This window comes from Hippopotamus amphibius, chromosome 6, assembly GCF_030028045.1.
Source record: "Hippopotamus amphibius kiboko isolate mHipAmp2 chromosome 6, mHipAmp2.hap2, whole genome shotgun sequence".
Lineage (NCBI taxonomy): Eukaryota > Metazoa > Chordata > Mammalia > Artiodactyla > Hippopotamidae > Hippopotamus > Hippopotamus amphibius.
This window is the reverse complement of record NC_080191.1, coordinates 147,187,671-147,207,500: the sequence shown is the minus strand read 5'-3', so window position 1 is coordinate 147,207,500 and position 19,830 is coordinate 147,187,671. Positions and strand designations below refer to the sequence as shown.

The following is a 19,830-nucleotide window of genomic DNA, read 5'->3' as shown; positions in this document are numbered from 1 at the left end:
TCTTCTCATGTAACTGTCCAATGAACAAAGTCACAGGCCCAACTGACCAATGTAATGCAAGTTCCTACTTACAAGAACAATGGTCTGGATCCTCAAGATTCCTGTGAATGGTTTCTGAAGACAAATATGTCCTAAACGGTCAGCAATGCACAATACATCTCTAGACTTAAAAGAAATTAATAGTATAGAACTTCAAAGTGCGTCTTCATTTGCCTACAGGAACTCATTTCTTTCAGTGAAGGCTGAGATTATGTGATTACCCCAAAGCAAGAACACAGTACAGGAAGACTAATAAGCTGTAATGGGAGAACTGATGGCAAAAGGGATATTTATTAAGCAAAAGAGACTGGAGGATTTGAAAGGAAGGGAAGTAATTTGAAAGGCCATTTTGTTCAGTTTAAGAAAATTCTAAAGTTTAATCTTGCTGATGGACTAGAGGATATTATGAAAATGTTGAATGAGAGAGTAAAAAAGAAGTCAACCAAAAAGAGAAAGTAGAAGAGATCACATTCTTCCTAAAGTACTTTCCCTTCAAAGGAAGAGTTGGGGTTGGAGGCACAGGGGCATCTGCTGGGCGGTGAGAAGTGAGATGCATTTCCTTCCCCCCCCACACACCCCCCACCAATCAAAGTCTTTACCAGTGTCCCAGGCTTGAGGGTAAGAGGTACATCTCACACATAAATAAGCAGATGGCTCTTTCTCCATTCTGAATCACTCAATTTGTCCCCAATTTTCAGAAGTCGCTTGCAAAAGGCATCATCATGAAGCCATTAACTAATGATCCCCAATTCACCAAACCTAGAAGCCTAATTTATATCCAGGAAACTATTTGGACTTTTAAGGTAATTTTCTCCTCTTAAGTCAAGGGACATCAAACCTGTCCTAGCATAAGACCAAAACAAAACAAACAAAAACTCAAAAAATCAAGGGGGAGCCACTGTCCTTAGAAAATAAATTTGCCAGTCTAACCTCACAGCTTAGCTTGTCTGCAGGGCCAGTTTCTAGTCAAAAGGTAGGGTAATATGAGTTGTAAGTAGAATGTTAAAATGTAATTTATGGCTTGACTACATCACATCACTCAGGGTGGTCCATTTTAATTTTGCTTTACCAAAGGTCTCAGTGTTGGCTTTTTGGGTTTTGTGAACTACAAGGTGATCCTCGCCAGAATATGTTTGTTGCTCAGCTGCTTGGAGCTTTTTGGAGAAGTGTTTCATTACAAACTGGACAGCTATAAGATTAGTAAAACATCTCTCCTGGACCTTGAATGCTAAGCTAAGGAGATCAGGCTTTAAGCCACAAGTAGTGGGAGCCACCAAATGTTTTAGTACACTGAAGTTGTGACCAGAAGAGTGATGGAAGGTTCTGGCAATAGTGAGTGGGATAGATGAGGGAGACGGAGAGAGGGGGGAAATAGAAAAGTCAAGTCAGGAGATTAAACTGTGAAAAACATACAGGAAAAAGAGCATTGCAGAGCTGCAGAATCAGGGGCCACTGTTGCTATTCCGTGGCTGGTGTTGAACCGTGTCTCCTGGGTCTTGAGATGGGCGCAGCTCCCAGGACTGGGGGGAGAAAGCATCCTCTCTCCTCGGCTTCACACCTGACCTGTGGCCCCCCTTTCTCTCAGCTGACGGAAGCCCCTCTCCACTTGTGGTGAAAGGCTTGGCAGGGATGGGCAGAAGTGCAGAGAGGGGGAAAACCAGATGATCTGTGCCTGCCTGGAACCAAAACAGTGCCAAGCAGACACCATGAGGAAGGGAAGCAGGGCTGGTGGTTTCAGGCCAGGCTCTCTCCAGCTGCATGTACCTCACTTCACACAGGTCTCTGCTTTTCTGGGCCTGAGGTGCCTCATCTATAGACAGAAAGGCTGCCGTGGATGATTGCCGCGGTTCTTTCCAGCTTGAAAATGTATAACACCAGCGGCCTATTATCAAAGATGCATTTCATGGACCGTATTCGATTCAATTCAATTCCAGGGTGGACCACTGTACAGAAGGTCAAAGCTCCAAAGGGCTTGATTTCCTCCATTTATTTTTTACTCCCTCCATTTCTTGTATTTTTCCATTATTTTTCTCATAGAGTATTTTTCGCCTCTTCCATCTTTTTCTTCATTTTCTGGCGGCAGCAGGGAAGGGGCTATTTCGATAAGACAAGAAACTGAGATCATCTGTTTACTGACAGGACAAGAAGAAGCCAGGGCCTAGCCAGCCAGCTCTTTCCCACATCATCTTGCTGGTGACCCTCAGCCCTGCACCAGCAAGAAGAGGAAGTTGAAACGCAGCCTCCCTTCTGATTTTTTTTTTTTTTATCATCACTGCTTTCTCCGCCAAGCTGCAGGCTTCCAGATGTTCTGAGCAACTCTCTCCCTCGCTGCCTACAAGCCACGCTAGGTGGTGGCTGTCAGCCCCTCCTCCCTGGGAAAAGTAACAAAGAGGGAGGCGATTTATGCGGGTCTTGTTGTAGTTTAGCACGTGCACATGTACACACACAGCCCAGCCTCTTATCTGCAGCTGCCTCTGTTCAACCTTGGCCTGCTCAAACTCTGGTCAGCAGGGCCATGGAGGCCTCACCTCCAAGGAGAGGACCAGACGCTGAATTAGTTACTTGTCTTTTAGTCCCTTGAGCTACTATTGCATTTGAGAGCTGTCAGCTCCTGGTCTCGCTCATCTCAGCTGAAGCTGAGCTCAGCTAGGGTCTCCCCTATTTTGCTGTCCTACCCCACCCCCATCCCAGCCCAGGGCTTCCAACCCACTACTTCCGTGTCTCACTTCCTATACCAGCCTGGTTAATATTCCAAGGGCAACTTCATTATCTCAAAAGAAACAGAACCAGGACAGTGTAGGAAGTAAGAATCTATTTTTTCTGGTCCTCATAGCCCAAGGAGACTAGAGATTTCCTCCTCACAGTCCAGGATTCTGTGATGAGAACCAGACTATTGGGTGGCTAGAAATACTTTAAAAATAAAACACTCAGTATCCAAGGAGGCCTATGTGGATCTACACAGGGCCCAGAGCTGGAGAGATGAGAAAAGACTTCATTGCCCCAAAAGTGCTATAGAAAGTGTGAGTTACTATTAACATTAGAGAGAGCAGTGGGTTCAGCCCCATCTCCTAGAGTAATAACAATAATATCTGTATTTTAATCTAGTACATACCAGGCACTTCATATATTGAATACATTCACATGAATTAGCACAATAATCCTATAAGGTGGGCATTTTCATGCCCACTTTTTAGATAAAGAAACCAAGGCTCAGGGACTTCCCTGGCAGTCCAGTGGTTAAGACTCTGTTCTCCCAATGCAGGGGGCATGGGTTCCATCCCTGGTCAGGGAACTAAGATCCCTCATGCTGCACAGTGTGGCAAAAAGAAAAATAAAGAAAAAAGAAAAAAAGGAAAAGAAAAAAAAAAAAGAAACCAAGGCTCAGAAAGACTATACAATTTTAACAGGTGGAGCAGGGACTCTAACACAGAACTATCTGTAGTTCAGAGACTAGATCCTATTACTTTTGCAAAAGGATATACTGCTAAAACTTAAACTTGATAAAATAAAACCAAAGCCAATAAACTAGAGGCAGACCTCCTGGTTCCTGGGACTACCGCCTCTAACCAGTAGCGCGACCCTGGGCACATCTTTTAGGTTATACTTTCCTTGTCGGAGTTTCGGATCCAATTATTTCTTCCCTCCCCAGCACCTGGAAGTGTGGTTTCTAGTCCCGCATGTCTCTGCCACAGGAGGCAGCAGCTAAAATCTTATCTCAGCACAATAGATCTCTAACAACAGGAAGTGCCACTTCAGAGGCTCTGGAAATGACTCCGAAAATCATTCTGTTCTCCAAAGACAACCTATAATTTATATGACTGTGATTACCCACTGGTCAGGGCCAGCCCAAGTAACATTCAGCCCTGTTTATTCCACCAGCATCCTATTCCACAGCACTCTGACAACATTGGAGAGAGGATCTGTGCTTGGTTTTTTTTTTTATCACCCATGTGTTTAAAGGGGATGGTGACTCAAAAATGAAACAGGGTAAAAGATCCATATTATAACCCACACATACCTCTCATGTGAAAACCCATTACAAGAGCATGTTAATGGTAGGTAGGGCTGGGCTTATTAACCAGCAAGGAGTCTTCATTTAATACAAGGAACCAATGGGATTCCTAAGTAGTGTATGTTTACAGTCTGTCAGAGACTGAACTTGATGGAGAGATAAATACTAAATTCATTGCTGACTGAATGCAGATCAAAACCCAAGGGAGGACATGTTATTTAATGTGAAAATAAGATATCCTCTTTGCAAAAGTTTGCTTTACCCACACCCATTAGGAACCAGTATTTGCTGAACTGATGTGAGTGTACCTTTTGCAGGGCAGGAGCCCTACCGGTATGAAACTATACAGTGGCTGCATGTGCAGCGGGGAGGGAGGGAGAAAGGGAAGTGGAGGCAAGATGTGAGGGAGCCCCATTTCTGCTTAGAAGGATGTCATGGTAGTAAATATTGTATTGACTTTTAAAAAACTGGAAGGATGTTGCTAGAAGAGAGGATGATATACGGAGCAATTCTCTGAGTTAAACAACCAAAAATGAAGCTTTGTCTAAGCCATCTAGAATATCAATAGGGCTCCTTTGGTCAACATGTTAACCATTAAAGAGAGTCTGACAAGCGAAAACAATATTTCTTGTAGCAAGGCCGGCAACCAGACAATGTCAGCATAAACAATATTTCCCAGGAGGAATCAGGAAATCTTATTACTGCCTCTGTGGTTTACCATGTCCTGACCCACAAACAACAATACATTATCAAAAACACACTGTGGATAGCCATGTAAAGTTTATACACGCTTTGCCACATGGCATTTCTCATTTAATCCTCTTCACAACCTTGCAGGATAAGCAGAGTGGATATAGTATCTTCATTTTGTAGACAAAGAAACAGGTTCAGAAAGGTAGAATGATTTGTCTAAAGACATACAATTTTTCAGTATCAGATGAGTCTAAACCCCTGGACTTCTGACTCTTAGTCCAACGCTCTCTTCACGATATCCCAGTAGGATCTGAGGCTTGGGGCCCTATATCAATTTAAGTGGAGGAGAGCTTATATATTTTGTGTGAAGATACAGACACAGCAGTTTCCCACACTGAGAAGTCTGTGAATCAATTAACAAATTCTTGTTTGCAAGATATTTGCTAGGTTGTATATTAACCCTGAAAAGACTAAAACATGGGTCATGTCCACAGGGAGCTGACAGCTGTGGGGTCTAGACTGTGAAGGGACTTGAGGCCACAAGATGTATTATCAGAAGTAGTATTTGCATCAGTTAAGACTCAGAGAATAAAGAGGTGAAAGAGTCAGAAGAAAAAAATGGGAGAGTGAGAGGAAGAAGGGTTATAAGACCCAGGACAGGGCACTAACGCTTAAGGACTTGGCTTTGAAGGCCCACGCAGGAGGGGCTGTAGATTTACACCCACTGGAAGAGGGGAGTTGGAACTGAGACCCCTACATAGATCTAGGACCCTCAAAGTACCTCATTCTCAGTGAAAGGAGAGACAAGGAAAATCCTACCGACTACATCAGTGATCATCAAGGGAGCTTACCTTGCCCAGAGTTCTGAATAGAGCACAAAAGAAGTCTTGCATGAGAAATCAAAACCTCAGCCTTTCCACACAAGGGTGGAGTCTAGATTCCAATGTGCACTCAGTATGAGAATCCCAGGGCTGAGAAATTAACATAAAAAGTGGGCCACAAATACCCATGAGGCATCTGGCAGAAGAAAAATGCAAAACAACTCTGGAAGGATACTTCCACAACCCAGGCCAGATGGCATATCCCAGATAAAACAAGCTCCACTGAAGTCTGCTCACAATTAAAAATTTTAAACATATAAAGAAGGGGCTTCTCTGGTGGCGTGGTGGTTAAGAATCTGCCTGCCAATGCAGGGGATATGGGTTCCATCCCTGGGCCAGGAAGATCCCACATGCTGCGAAGCAACTAAGCCTGTGCGCCACAACGACTGAGCCTGCACTCTAGAGCCTGTGCACCACAACTACTGAGCCCATATGCTGCAATCACTGAAGCCCACACAGCTAGAGCCCATGCTCCACAACAAGAGAAGCCACTGCAGGGAGAAGCTGCAATGAAGAGTAGCCCTCACTCACCACAGCTAGAGAAAGCCTGTGCACAGCCACGAAGACCCAACACAGACAAATAAATAAATAAATAAAAATTAAAACATATAAAAAATACTCCCCCATGAGTTAGAATGAGTAAACACAGAACTGGAGGTTATCCCAAGAACCTAAGGTAATAGAAAATCTGAAGGAGATTATGAAATAAATGTGTTTAAAATTATTTAAAAACCAAAAGAAAGTGGGGAGGGAACCGCAAAGAAAGAACAAGATGTCATGAGAAAAAATAAATGAATTTGAAAAAGAACCAATTGAATTTTTAGAAGTGAAAATCTGGTCACTGAAATTTAAAGCTTAAGGAAGAGACAACACATAGCTAGAAAGATAATCAGTGAACTGAAAGATAGATTTAAGGCACCTGCACAGGATACAGGAGAGAAAGATAAAAGAGCTGGATATATGAGAACACCATTAGAGATAAGAAAAGTGAAATGAGAAAGCCAAACATTTATCAAGTAGGCATTTCAGAAAGAGAAATTAGAAAAAAAAAACATACAGGCAACAATGTTTGAAAATATAATGCCTGGGAATTTTCCAGAATTTCATAAAGATGTGAATTCTCAGGTATAAGGCTAGCCACCAGTTCTGAGCAGCATAAATAAAAATAAATGCATACCTAGATGCATGTAATAAACTTCAGAATTCCAAAGACAAGACAGAAAAATCCTAAATGTACACAGCAAGTATAAAAAGATTACCTAGAAAAGAACAACAGTGGAACCTCTGCACACTTTTCAATAGCAACAATAGAGACCAGAAGACAACAGAATAATGTGTTCAAAATGCTGAAGGAAAATAACTGGCACTTAGTATTCTAGACACTTTCAGAGTAAGGCTGATATGAAGACATTTTCCAACAAGTGTTAGGATAGTTCATCACTCAGAGACCTTCAACGAAAGAACGACTAAAGAATATTCTTCTAGAGGAAGAATACTGAGCCCAGAAGAATAATGAGGGAAGAAAGAAACTGGAAATTTGTGGGTAAACCTAAAGAAACACCTTCCTGTCAAAATTAATAAATAAACAAAAATAAAGCATAATGTCCAAGGCAACGGGGACTTAAAAACGAGTTAGGAAGAAAATAGTAGCCAACAACTACACTGAAGAGTAAGGGAAATTAATAAGAGCAAAAGGAGTTAAAGACGCTTATTTCAAAAAAAAGAAATTTCATACAGAAAGTAGATATTGACTAGCTTCATATTTTAGGTCTGTAAATTAAGGGCAACTAACAAAAATAATAGATGGTATAATAATCAAATGAGTAAAAAGGAAAACTTATTCAGTCCTATAGAAAAAGAAGAAAAGGGGTGAGGGGGAGAGCAAAAACACAAAAAAAGACATGGTAACTATATAAGACAAAATAATATAGTAAAAATAAATCTAAATATTCCAGTAATCCAAAAACATCAACATATAAATGAGTAACTTTAAGGTTGTAGGATAGATTTTTAATATTTTATTTAAGGGATATACTTGAAAAACTGAAGACATAGAAAGGTCTAACATTAAGAGATAGAAGAAATATCAACATTTTTCAAATACTAATCAAAAGTGGATGTTATAGCTCTGTTAATAACAGACAAAATAATTTTAGTATAAAATATATTATAAACAAAAATGATAGTAACATAATGGTAAAAGGAAAAACTTACCAGGAATGTACAATAATTCTGAACCTGTATAACCTTAATAATATAACCTCAAAATATATAAAGTGAAAGTTGTCAAATGGATAAAATTCCCAAATGTGAAAAGCTATTAAAAAAATGTTAGCTGTAACATAGTAAATCAACAATACTTCAGTAAAAATTGTCTGTTTTGAAAAATAATGTTTAGATAAACATATAAAATAAAATATTTATGATGTCAGAGTAAGGAAAGATTTCTTACACAAATCTCACACACACACACATAGTAGATCATAAGGGAAAACAGTGCTAAACTGACTACATTAACATCAAAGACTTCTGTACAATAAAACACACTATTAAAAAAAAAAAAAGCCAAGCCACAGAGTCATTATAGCACTATGAGCCACATATGAAATACTAGAATGCAGAGTGAATGTTAAAATAGAAAAGAACACTAGCTCTCATTGCTCATTTCTTTTTTGTATGTGTAAGAATTTAAAAACAAAAAAAGTTGAGGGAACTGGCTGGTTCTGTTTTTTACAGGTCAACACTGCACAGTAAAATGTGTGTGTGTATGTGTGTGTGTTTTCTGCTACATATTGTTCTAGACACATGGTGAAAGTGATTTATTTAGCCAATATCAATGTATAGGCTAAATAAAATAAGTCAAACAGACTAACTGAATATAATTTTCCACTGGAAATTAAAAATACCATCCAGCTATGCTCAGAATTTCCTTCCGTTATTGAGAAGAGCTGCAAATGCTAGGCCACTCTCTGCTCTTGGTATTGTTTTCCATAAACCAAAACTTTGGTCCATCGTGTCCAGATGATGAGGGGCTCAGTGGAGAGGCAATGCTTATTTTGTTTCTTGGGGAAGAGGCTCATCTTCCAGTTAATTGACTTCTTTTCATTTTTTAACATAGAAGTTGTTATAACCAAAAAAAATTTGAAGAGCACAGCAGTATTGGGTAAAGAAAAATCCAATCCCCCCATAGCTCCTTTTTTTGGGTAAAATTACTCTCCGCAGTATTATTCATAAGAATTGAGTGACAAAGCATTATTCCAACTAAATTGTCTTTGGAAGCAAATTTTACATTAGCTATCAGAAGTGGAGAGAAACAATACAGGAGGTCTATATTGATCATGATATTTTGGCATCTTCCATTTTAGGTTCTGAAAACCACACTTTATTGGAAAGAAAAATCTCTCTTTTTTTTTAAATAAATTTATTTATTTATTTATTTATTTATTTATTTATTTATTTATTTTATTGGCTGTGTTGGGTCTTTTTTTGCTGGGCACGGGCTTTCTTTTCAGTTGAGGTGAGTGGGGGCTATTCTTTGTTGCGGTGCGTGGGCTCCTTATTGCCGTGGCCTCTCTTGCTGAGGAGCACCGGCTCTAGGTGCGTGGGCTTCAGTAGTTGCAGCAAATGGGCTCAATAGTTGTGGCTCACAGGCTCTAAAGCGCAACCTCAATAGTTGTGGCACACGGGCTTAGTTGCTCCGAGGCATGTGGGATCTTCCTGGAGCAGGGATCGAACCCGTGTCCCCTGCATTGGCAGGCGGATTCTCAACCACTGCACCACTTAGGAAGTCCCAGAAAAATCTCTTTTTAATTTGAGAATTCTGTCTGCAAAAGAAGTGCTATAGCTGTAAGTTTCCTTGACACCATGATAAAATGAACTTTTAACAGAAAAGAAAGAAAAGCCACAGACCTAAAGAAGATATATTCAAATGCGTATAACTATCAAAGGATTAGTATAAATCATATGTATTTTAAAATTCCTACAGATGTATAAGGAAAGATACAACAACACAGTAGAAAATGGGCAATGATTAGGAATAAGCAATTCACAGAAAAGGAAACCCATATGGTTTAAAAAAAGAAAAAAACATGAAAAGACCTACTTTACAAATTGAATAATGAGAGAAATACCTAACCAATTAAACCCATTGAAGCCTTTTCAAACCTATCATATTAGCAACAATTTTAAAGTCTGATAACACTAGATGTTGGTGAGGATGTGCAGAAACAAGAAGTCGTAAACACTTCTGATGAAGTACAAATTTCTGCAACCACTTCAGAGAGCAATTTGGCAACATCTAGTAAAGTTAAAGGTCCCCTCACTTTATACCCCAACAACTCCAACCACACACGTGTAAGGCGACATATACTGCAAGGATATTCACTGCAGCGTGGTTTGTATTCTCGGTGAAAAGAGAAACAACCAAGCTGCCAGCATTAGGAGAATAAATAAATTAGTATATTTATATAGTAAGATATCACACCTGAGTTAGAGATTATCTAGACTTAGAGACAGATCAACCTCAAAATTAAAAATTTGAGTAAAAAAAAAGCTAATTGATACTACTTTTAAACATTTTTGAACACACACAAAACAATAATCTATAAGGATACAACTTCTGTGGTTAAAAAAATATATTTAAAACATCCATGGGAATGATGTATACCATCTCCAGGATAGTGTAGTTACCACTATGAAGAAAGAGGGAAGAGATGAAATAGGAGAGTCTTAGCTATTAACTGGTACATTATTTATTTTCAGAAAGAGAGCTCTATAGCAAAATTGATAAAATCTGTTTAATAGGAGTGGCTATCATATTGCTTTCTATATTTTTGCGTATGTCTGAAACATTTCATAATTTAAATTTTTTAATGTTTTGTTTTAAAATTTGAGACACTGTGCCTAGCCCCACATCAGAGTAGCAAGACGGCCTTAGTGAGGTTGGGGGACAAGAGAAAAATCTTCCTAACAACTCATTAAAGAGAGTGAAGGGGAAATTCCCTGGTGGTCCAGTGGTTAGAGCCCCATGCTTCCACAGCAGGGGGCATAGTTTGATCTCTGGTTGGGGAAATAAGACCCCACAGGTGCGGGGTGCAGCCCTCTTGTCAAAAAAAAATTGTCATAGGAAAGAATTTTCAAGTCCCAAGAAAAAATAATTTAATTTTTAAAAACAAGGAGGAGAGAGAGAGGGAGAGAGTGGAATTTTGGAGGTCACAGTCCCAAGGAGAGAGATGAGGAGTGAGGTATCCCAGGCCAGACTCTCCCACACCTCCACCAGCCCAGTCCAAACTGTGTTTGTTTCTTCCGAGACTGGAGATCCCAGCAGCTACAGCCACAGGTGCTTTGTGATGCGAGGAAGTCCCTGTCCCCATGGATGACTCAGTCTGCCCAGAGAGTTGGACTGCACTGGTCTTTCTCGCCTCTGAAATGCCAGTAGACTGAAAGGGTTCAGTTCTATTTGGTTGTTAATTACACACTCTGGGATACTGGCGTCTCATCTAATAAAGCCAACCACAGTGTGGCCTCCCAAGTTCGAGAGAGAGAGAGAGAGAGAGAGAGAGAGAGAGAGAGAGAATGGAACTCTACATGTTGCCAGTTGAATCTGTTTGCTTGTTTTATAAAGCAGGTATTAGAATTAACCTTTTTTTACTCTTTGGCATTCAGTTAGAACAGGGATTAATCAACATCCCATTCTTGAATCAAGCAAACTAATGAGTGTTCAGGGGTGAAAAAATTTTTGCTAGAGAAAAAGAAAGGAACAAAATATTACTCTGTGAATGCTACATCTGTTACATGAAAATAATTTTTAAACTGGTATAATAGTAGGCATGTTAAGGCAGTAGACAATAGTCTTTTTCCTACTTTCCAAATTTTTTATGATGATAGTTATCACTTTTACAGTAACAAAGTTTTTAAGAAAAAAGAGTAACACTGTACTTCTGAAATCAATTAGTTTTACTGATTGAGAGAAATAGATCTTTTCTGGTACCTGGAAGAGAATCTTACAATTGCTTAAGAAATCAATTTCAATTAATGACATTCTACCTTTCTAAAAGAGAAGTCTGCCTTCTCCCCCTGAACAAATTTAAAAATTGAAACAACCGTTTGAAATCACTAATGTTCTGTTTAAACGGGCCCTTTATCAGCATTAATACTAGCAATTGGTAGGAACACATTAATTAGTAATTTTGTGTAGTACAAGTTTAGAAAGCACTGTATGTCATATGTGGGTTTTATAAAACAGACTTTCATGCAGTTGGACTCCTATATAAACCTCTCAGGACAGTCATTCAGCCAGGCAGTTACTGGCATGAAAACAGGGCCACCACAGGCAGAACTATTTATATTAGGACGAAGCACTATTATAACAGGAAGGAATTGCCACCCCTTCTGCTTAGGTGTCAGGAGAATCTTAAACAAGCCATTCTTATACTATAACCTTATATTTATAGCCAGTGAAAAAGCCCAGTCATTGAAATCCAACTTTGTAATTCTCCATTCAGAATGATACTGTAGGAAAAACATCATGTTTAACTCTGTCATTTGACACTTTTCCTACCAAGTGGTTGTGTTTCCTATTTGAATTTCAGCCACACAGTCTTATTACTAAGCTACTCACATCGACCGTGGCGATCTGAAAATAAAACTGGCTTTTTGCCCAGATACCTCGGTGTACAAAACACAGCAAGTTAGAAGTAGAATCGGGATTTAGAACTTGAGAATTGTAAGTCTGAAAGGGGATGTAAGTAGTTAATCCTTCCCACCCTGTCTTTTCATTTTCTAAATTGAGAATACCAAGGCTCCGAGCAGTCCCGCCTGAATTGGGTTGTTGCAGTTTCCCCGTGACTTGAACACAGGACAAGGGAGTATGAGACGCCCCAGGGGAGCTTCTCCCTGTATTCCAGACTTATCTTTCTTGCCCCCAGTGTGTAGTACAACCCAATTTCCCCTTGACAGTCAGGACCAATCAGCCTAGCTAATACAGTAACCCGCTTCCTTTCCTTTTGATTCAGAGACATGAGTCTTGTCCAAGATTACAAGACTATTCAGCGGGAAAGAGAGGACTAGAATTCAGAATTCACCCTTGTCTTATCAATAGATAGTAATAAACAACCTTTACTGATGCTTACTAGAAGTTCTGCATTTTCTGAGCGAGTTCCATGCAACATCTCATTTAATCCCTACAATAGCACTTTTAGGGAAGATGCTGTTACCCCCATTTTACAAAAGGGAAAACAAACTGGTATGTGGAGAGCTCCAGTTACAAGTCACACAGCTGGTCAGTGACAGAGCTGGGATTTGAATGGAGGCAGTCAGATGCCAGATCTCCACTCTTATCCACTAGGTCTTGCTAATTCCTTCCCATCAATGCCTCCCAACCCAATGTCACTTCCACAACACAGGCTCAAAGGGGTCCCACTGCCTCGTTTCCAGCCTCAGCACCCAGCGCAGAGTCTGACACAGAATCGGCAGTGGGTGAGCGTTTGATAAATAGGATTGAACTTCTCTAGGTAACAAAATTAGGCGACTCCAGATGCACTGTTCCTACAATCAATATGGAACTACATAACTCAGGGACAGCGATAAATGAAGGCTGATTGAAAACTTCCTGGCCTGAGGCCATGCTATTATAAATCATAAAAGATTTGGTTTACGGGTTTGCTTCTTTAGTCCTTACAATGTGCCTGGACCGTACTAAGCACTTCACATGCATCATTTCAGAGAAGCCCACAACAACCCTGTAACACAGAGGCTGTGCTTATCTCCAGTTTACACAGCTTGGGGGGCTGGAGTAACTTGCCCAAGACCACGTACTAGTACAGGGTGGAGACAGACTTTTAACACAGAAATGTCTCATTCCAAAGTGTGTACTTTTCTGCTACAAATATAAAATGTGTGTTAATCCATCCATTTTGACTATTTTTTCCCAATTCCTTTTATCAGTTTGTTAATAGAAATATTCATGTTAAAGTCCCCTCCCCCTTCCCCTCCCCCCCGCCCCCCAGGCTGTGCAGAATATTCTTGGGACCCGGCAGCTAGAAGGAGGAAGGCACAAAGGCAATGCCAACACAGGAGGAAGGCCAGGCCAAACTCGCTCTAGAGAGCATGGTTCTGGCCCTTCCTCTGACATACAAACAGTAAGCATCTGTGCAATGCCCAGGCAGCAAGCACTTATTTATAACCTGCCCCCGCTTCTCAGCCACACTTTCTGCCTTTACTGGGCCCAGCTCAGCCTGTCTGTCTCTGCTGATGGGATGTTTACATCTCCCCACCCTGATCCTTGTGGACTCAGGCTCAACTGGGCAACAGAACCTCCCATCACGATGTGGCCTCTGGGAAAGTGGGCTCCAAATTCCAAAGGATGAGCTTACCAGTGAACCCCCATGACACATCTCATTAGAAAGTCCTGGACAAGTCCTGGGATTGCCATACATACATGACTAATAAGAAAAAAAATATCGTGCTCGCTTCGGCAGCACATATACTAAAATTGGAACGATACAGAGAAGATTAGCATGGCCCCTGCGCAAGGATGACACGCAAATTCGTGAAGCGTTCCATATATTTTATACAGAGAATGGACTGGAGAACTCGAGGTATGGGAGGGGGCGGGGGGTGAAGGGGAAACTGAGACGAAGCGAGAGAGTAACACAGACATATATATACTACCAACTGTAAAATAGTCAGGGGGAAGTTGTTGTATAACAAAGGGAGTCCAACTCGAGGATGGAAGATGCCTTTGAGGACTGGGTCGGGGAGGGTGGGGGGGGCTTGGGGGGGGCGTCAAGGAAGGGAGGGAAGATGGGGATATGTGTATAAAAACGGATGATTGAACCTGGTGTACCCCCCCAAAAAATAAATAAATAAATAAATAAATAAATAAATAAATAAACAAAAAAAAAAAGAAAAAAAATATCAAATTGTACACTTTAAATAGATGCAGTTATTATAAATAGATGTCAATTATACCTCAATAAAAGTTCCTAAAAAAACAAAAAAAGTAAGTCCTGGACAGCCTACCAATAGTAAGACAGCTTACCAATAGTGAGGAGACCAATCAATTCATCCCCAAACAGCAGAAGTTAGCACAGAAATACACTAAAGAGGAGAAGGGTGCTTCCTAACCCACCTGAAACCACAGGAGAAAGCAGGTAGTGACAGCCACTCAAAGCCTCATCCACCTCTCTGACTGATGAGGACAGAGAGAAGAAAAGAAAGGAATTCCTCGAGAAACCAGAGACGCCTCATGAACACTATTTTTTAATTTTGTATTATTATTTTTATTATATGTTTAAGTTCATTCATTTCTCTGGCCTCTTCTAGGGCCCTCCTCTTATTTAGTACCTTAGTGGTCTTAATAGTTTGTTACAAGGTTGCGATGGGAGTTGGGGAGAGCCTGGTAGGCCATATTTCAGTAAGGATAATGTAGATCTTGAAATAATTTACCTGAAAAATCAATGAATTGGTTTCTTTTGCTGTGTCTGTGTATGCCTATGGTAGGGCAAAATCAATACCTAGTTCCTCTCGATTTTCTGGGGAATGTTTAAACAGCCCGTGTGGTCTGGATGCTGCTATTAAAAATACACATGCAGAAAATAGGCTTATGTGGTGACTCACCATTTACTGTGCTGATGCTGAAAAAGAGAATTAATGCCTTCCTCAAAGAGCAACCTGCTATATCAGACTGGTGTGTCATCACCCAGGGCACGTGATGCCTCAGTGATGCACTGAAATGTGTATTACAAAAATAGCATGACAACTAAAACCCACCCTTACAAGGAGCCGTACACACACTCTCCCCTTTAGTCCTCCCATCAAAGTAGGCACGATTAATAGCGTTTCCAAAAGAAGACCTGAAATCCAGAGAGGCAAAGGTACGTTGCCCAAGGTCACTCAGAGGGGAAATGGAAGCGGGGACGATGGGAATGCAATCCCAAGGACGTACCGACTTGCCATACTGCCTCCCGGCATCTAACCCCAGTCCTTTCACAGGCTGCAGGCCATCCTGAGTCCCATGGGGCATTAGTTATCTACATGAGAAATGGGCTGTGATCCCCAGCTATTTACGAATACCACATCTTAAATATACATTATTAGCTAAAGTCTGAAGATCCAAAAACTTTGGAATATCATGGCTTAAAAGGTAATTTAATTCAATGCTTCCATTTTACAAATGAAGAAACTGAGATCCAGGGAGGTGAACTGTCTTTTAATTCGACCAACAGGTATAGTACACCCACTTCAGGCAGAACTTTGTGCCAGTTTGCACAGGGTAGACACATGTTAGTAAAGGAGATAAAACAAATATGGCAATTACTAACATAACAGGCAGAAGAGTTATAAGGTGCCATCCTCTAGGAATCTCTTGTAAGCAAATATAAAAAATGTGGTCGAAAATGTATATGCAAGCAAGTTCATTTTGCATTATTCATAATAGTAAAAACTTGACAGAAACCTAAATGTCTAACAGTACCAGCAACAGGTGAATGATTACATTAACTATGGCACAACGATATCGTGAAACATTGAACAACCATTCAAATCATATTTCATAAGAATTTTTAATGATCTGAGCAAACGTCCGTAACATAATAAGAAGTGAAAACAGCAGAATACAATATTGTATGTACAGTTTGAGCATAATTTGGAACACTTGGCACCAAAATGTTAACAGTGGCTGATTCTTAGCAGTGGGATATAGGTGATTATTATTTTCTTCTTTATTCCCTATATCTTCTAAATGGTCTACAATGAGCATGTATTACTTTCATAAATAGCTAAACAAGCAATACTTATTTCGAAGCGCTTGGCAGCCTTCTCCAAGATTACTTTCCACTGGAGGCATCTGAGAGTAACAGAATAGTAGGCTGGGGCAAATAACATGCTAAGGGCATTTCATTCCTTTCGCACCGGGGACCTGTTAAAGGTTTCTGGGCTTTAAGAGCAGCGTCTGCCGTAGGGCAGAGGCTAGGGAGGAAGGAATTGAAAGCAGAAGCCAGTGGGCTGTCAGAAGTGGTCAGGGCAGCTGTAGCTCATGAAGGCTGAGTGCATGAGGGCTGTAGGAAGAAGGAGGGGAGCTGTGCCAGAGACATCGCATGGGCTTAGCGCTGGCTGTTTGTGGAGAAGAAGATGCTGAACGTCAGTTAAGGTGCGGTTTCAACTTGGCCCTTTTGGGCTTCGTACTGAATAAATGAGACACAGGCATAGAAGAGAAAATATTGAATCAATGAGCCCCAACAAAAATCATTTCTCCTTAGCTTAAAAAGCCAGGAGCTGCCATCTGACTCATGGTTAATTTCATTCTGGTCACTCTGAATTGTGGTACTGACGTCATAGCTGTGCAGTGCACGATGTAATAGAATCAATACTCTAATCACTCCCAGCCATGCCCAGCACAGTCCTCGGACAGAGCGGAAGAGCTGGCACACTCCCTACCATTTCTTGTTTACTCTCTTCTTGCTCTTGTCCTCTTTTTTTTTTTTTTTTTTTACATCTCTGAAATTTGCAGTTTTCCCCAATGACTGACTATCAAAGTCACACCAAGGAGGGGTTGAAAATACTGGAGAGAAAGTTACTGGAAGCATGTGCACCAGAATATTCACAGTGCCATCTGTAGGCAGTGGAATTCATGGTGATGGGTGTTGTTTCTTTTTATTTAACCATATTTCTTAAGATTTTTCCAACTAGTGTGTATTAATTCTGGAATGAAAAAAAAGTCATTTAAAAATGTCAAATCATGCAAAAAACCCTTTTTAACAGTGGCTTGGGCATCAGAGAAGCAGCAGGAGGGCTGGTGTCCAGGGTTGACTCCGATGCCAATGTTTGCAAACAAGTAATGTAAACACAGCAGCTGCCACTTCAGACAAACTTATTCTTCCAACTGCTCCCTGCACTCTGGCTGCTTTTAGGTCCCCAGGGCTTCCTCATCTCTCCATAGCCTCCGCTTATGTTCCACCAGACATTTCCACTTTCCTTGACTATCTCACACGGGGCATTTGTTCCTAATGGAACAAAAAGGCTTTGCCCCATCAGAGAATTTCTAGTATTTGGAAGATTTTTCTGCTGCTGTTGTTGAGATGATGATGATGAAGATGAAGCTGATGTTTTGACCTGGAAGCTTCCTTTCCTTACTCTCTTGAATTAAGTACAAAGACCTCTGTCTGTTTTCTCACATAAAGGTATATGTGTTACATAAGTAAGTGATAATAAATCTTCATGAGCTGCAAAGCTAATCAATGCCTCAGGAGAAATGGAGCAGTTAATTTCCTAAGGAATAAGAACTTATAGGAGTACTGAGGATTCGTTCTTTCAACAAAATTCGCTGGTCCCAGCAGCGTGCCAGGCACTGAGTGTGCTTGGGACTGAGGTGGAACTAGAGATGCCAAGATGAACAAAACCCAAAGTCCAAGCATTCTGGGAACGCACGGAAGGGCACCACCAGCTGGAGAGGAGACCCACAAGGCTTCCAGAGGAGCTGATGCAGCTGGTTCTGAAAAATGAATGTGATTTCCAAAGAGCTGTCAGTGTACCCAATGGAGGGGCAGCATGTAGTGGCAAGGCCACTTCCATAGGCCAGGTGGTGTGCAGTACGGGGATTTGGAGGGTAATTGAGCTGATGGGCCAAATTGGAAAGCTTGAACTTCATTTCACAGAGCATAAGGAACTACTAAAAGCTTTTAAGCAAGGAATAACCTGGAAAGATTCAAATTTTAGCCATGTGGGAGATGGGCTGTAGAGGCAGAGAAGGAAATAGGCTGAAGGGTGCAGGAGGTACCTTGGGAGAAGTGGTTCTCGATGAGAATGGTACTTCCTGAGGGATATTCTAGAAATTCATGAGAAGTTTTAATTGTCAAAATGATTGGAGGGCATGCTGGCATGTAGTTGGCAGGGGCTAATAATGCTAGATGTACTGCAATGGGCAGCATAGTCTCACGGGAGGAAGAATTGCCCCACCTCTCACATGACTTTCAAATGTCCCACTAGACAATCATCCAGGTGAAAAACCTGTTGACGATTGTCTGAGCCCAGAACATAATTCCATTTTACATGTAAATATTATGCATAAATTTTTATATGCCATAAATATAGGCATATAGATCAGTTAAATGGAATTGAGAGCCCAGAATTAAACCCTTATATTTATGGGCAATTGATTTTGACAAGGGTATCAAGACAATTAAATGAGGAAATTATAGTCTTTTCAACAAATGGTGCTGCAGCAACTGAATATACAAAAGAATCTTAGTTCTCTCTTCAATAAATGGTGCTGGGAAAATTGGACAGCTACATGTAAAAGAATGAAATTAGAACACTTCCTAACACCATACACAAAAATAAACTCCAAATGGATTAAAGACCTACATGTAAGGCCAGACACTAGAAAACTCCTAGAGGAAAACATAGGCAGAACACTCTATGACATCCATCAAAGCAAGATCCTTTTTGACCCACCTCCTAGAATCATGGAAATAAAATCAAGAATAAACAAATGGGACCTCATGAAACTTAAAAGCTTTTGCACAGCAAAAGAATCCATAAACAAGACAAGAAGACAATCCTCAGAATGGGAGAAAATACTTGCCAACTAAGCAACTGACAAAGGATTAATCTCCAAATTATACAAGCAGCTCATACAGCTTAATACCAAAAAAGCAAATAACACAATCCACAAATGGGCAGAAGACCTAAATAGACATTTCTCCAAAGAAGACATACAGAAGGCCAACAAATACATGAAAAGGTGCTCAACATCACTCATCATTAAAGAAATTCAGGTCAAAGCCACAATGAGGTATCACCTCACACTGGTCAGAATGGCCATCATCAAAAAATCTAGAGACAATAAATGTTGGAGAGGGTGTGGAGAAAAGGGAACTCTCCTGCACTGTTGGTGGGATTGTAAGCTGGTACAGCCACTATGGAAAACAGTTTGGAGGTTCCTTAAAAAACTAAAAATAGAACTACCATATGACCCAATAATCCCACTACTGGGCATATACCCAAAGAAAACCATGATCCAAAAAGAAACAAGTAGCATAATGTTCACTGCAGCACTATTTACAATAGCCAGGACATGGAAACAACCTAGATGCCCATCAACAGATGAATGGATAAAGAAGATGTGGCACATATATACAATGGAATATTACTCAGCCATAAAAAGGAATGAAATTGAACTATATGTCATGAGGTGGATAGACCTAG

General features: G+C 40.5%; 1 protein-coding gene and 1 non-coding gene across 2 annotated transcripts in view; both read left to right on the top strand.

Moving 5' to 3' along the window:
* The window catches only part of SLC7A14 (solute carrier family 7 member 14), a 106,460-nt gene that overhangs the window by 12,757 nt on the left and 73,873 nt on the right, over nt 1–19,830 (top strand). The gene's annotated exons all lie outside the window — the stretch shown is intronic.
* On the top strand, nt 14,087–14,193 carry LOC130856267 (U6 spliceosomal RNA). The gene has a single exon (XR_009054545.1). It is a non-coding gene; the product is annotated as a U6 spliceosomal RNA (small nuclear RNA).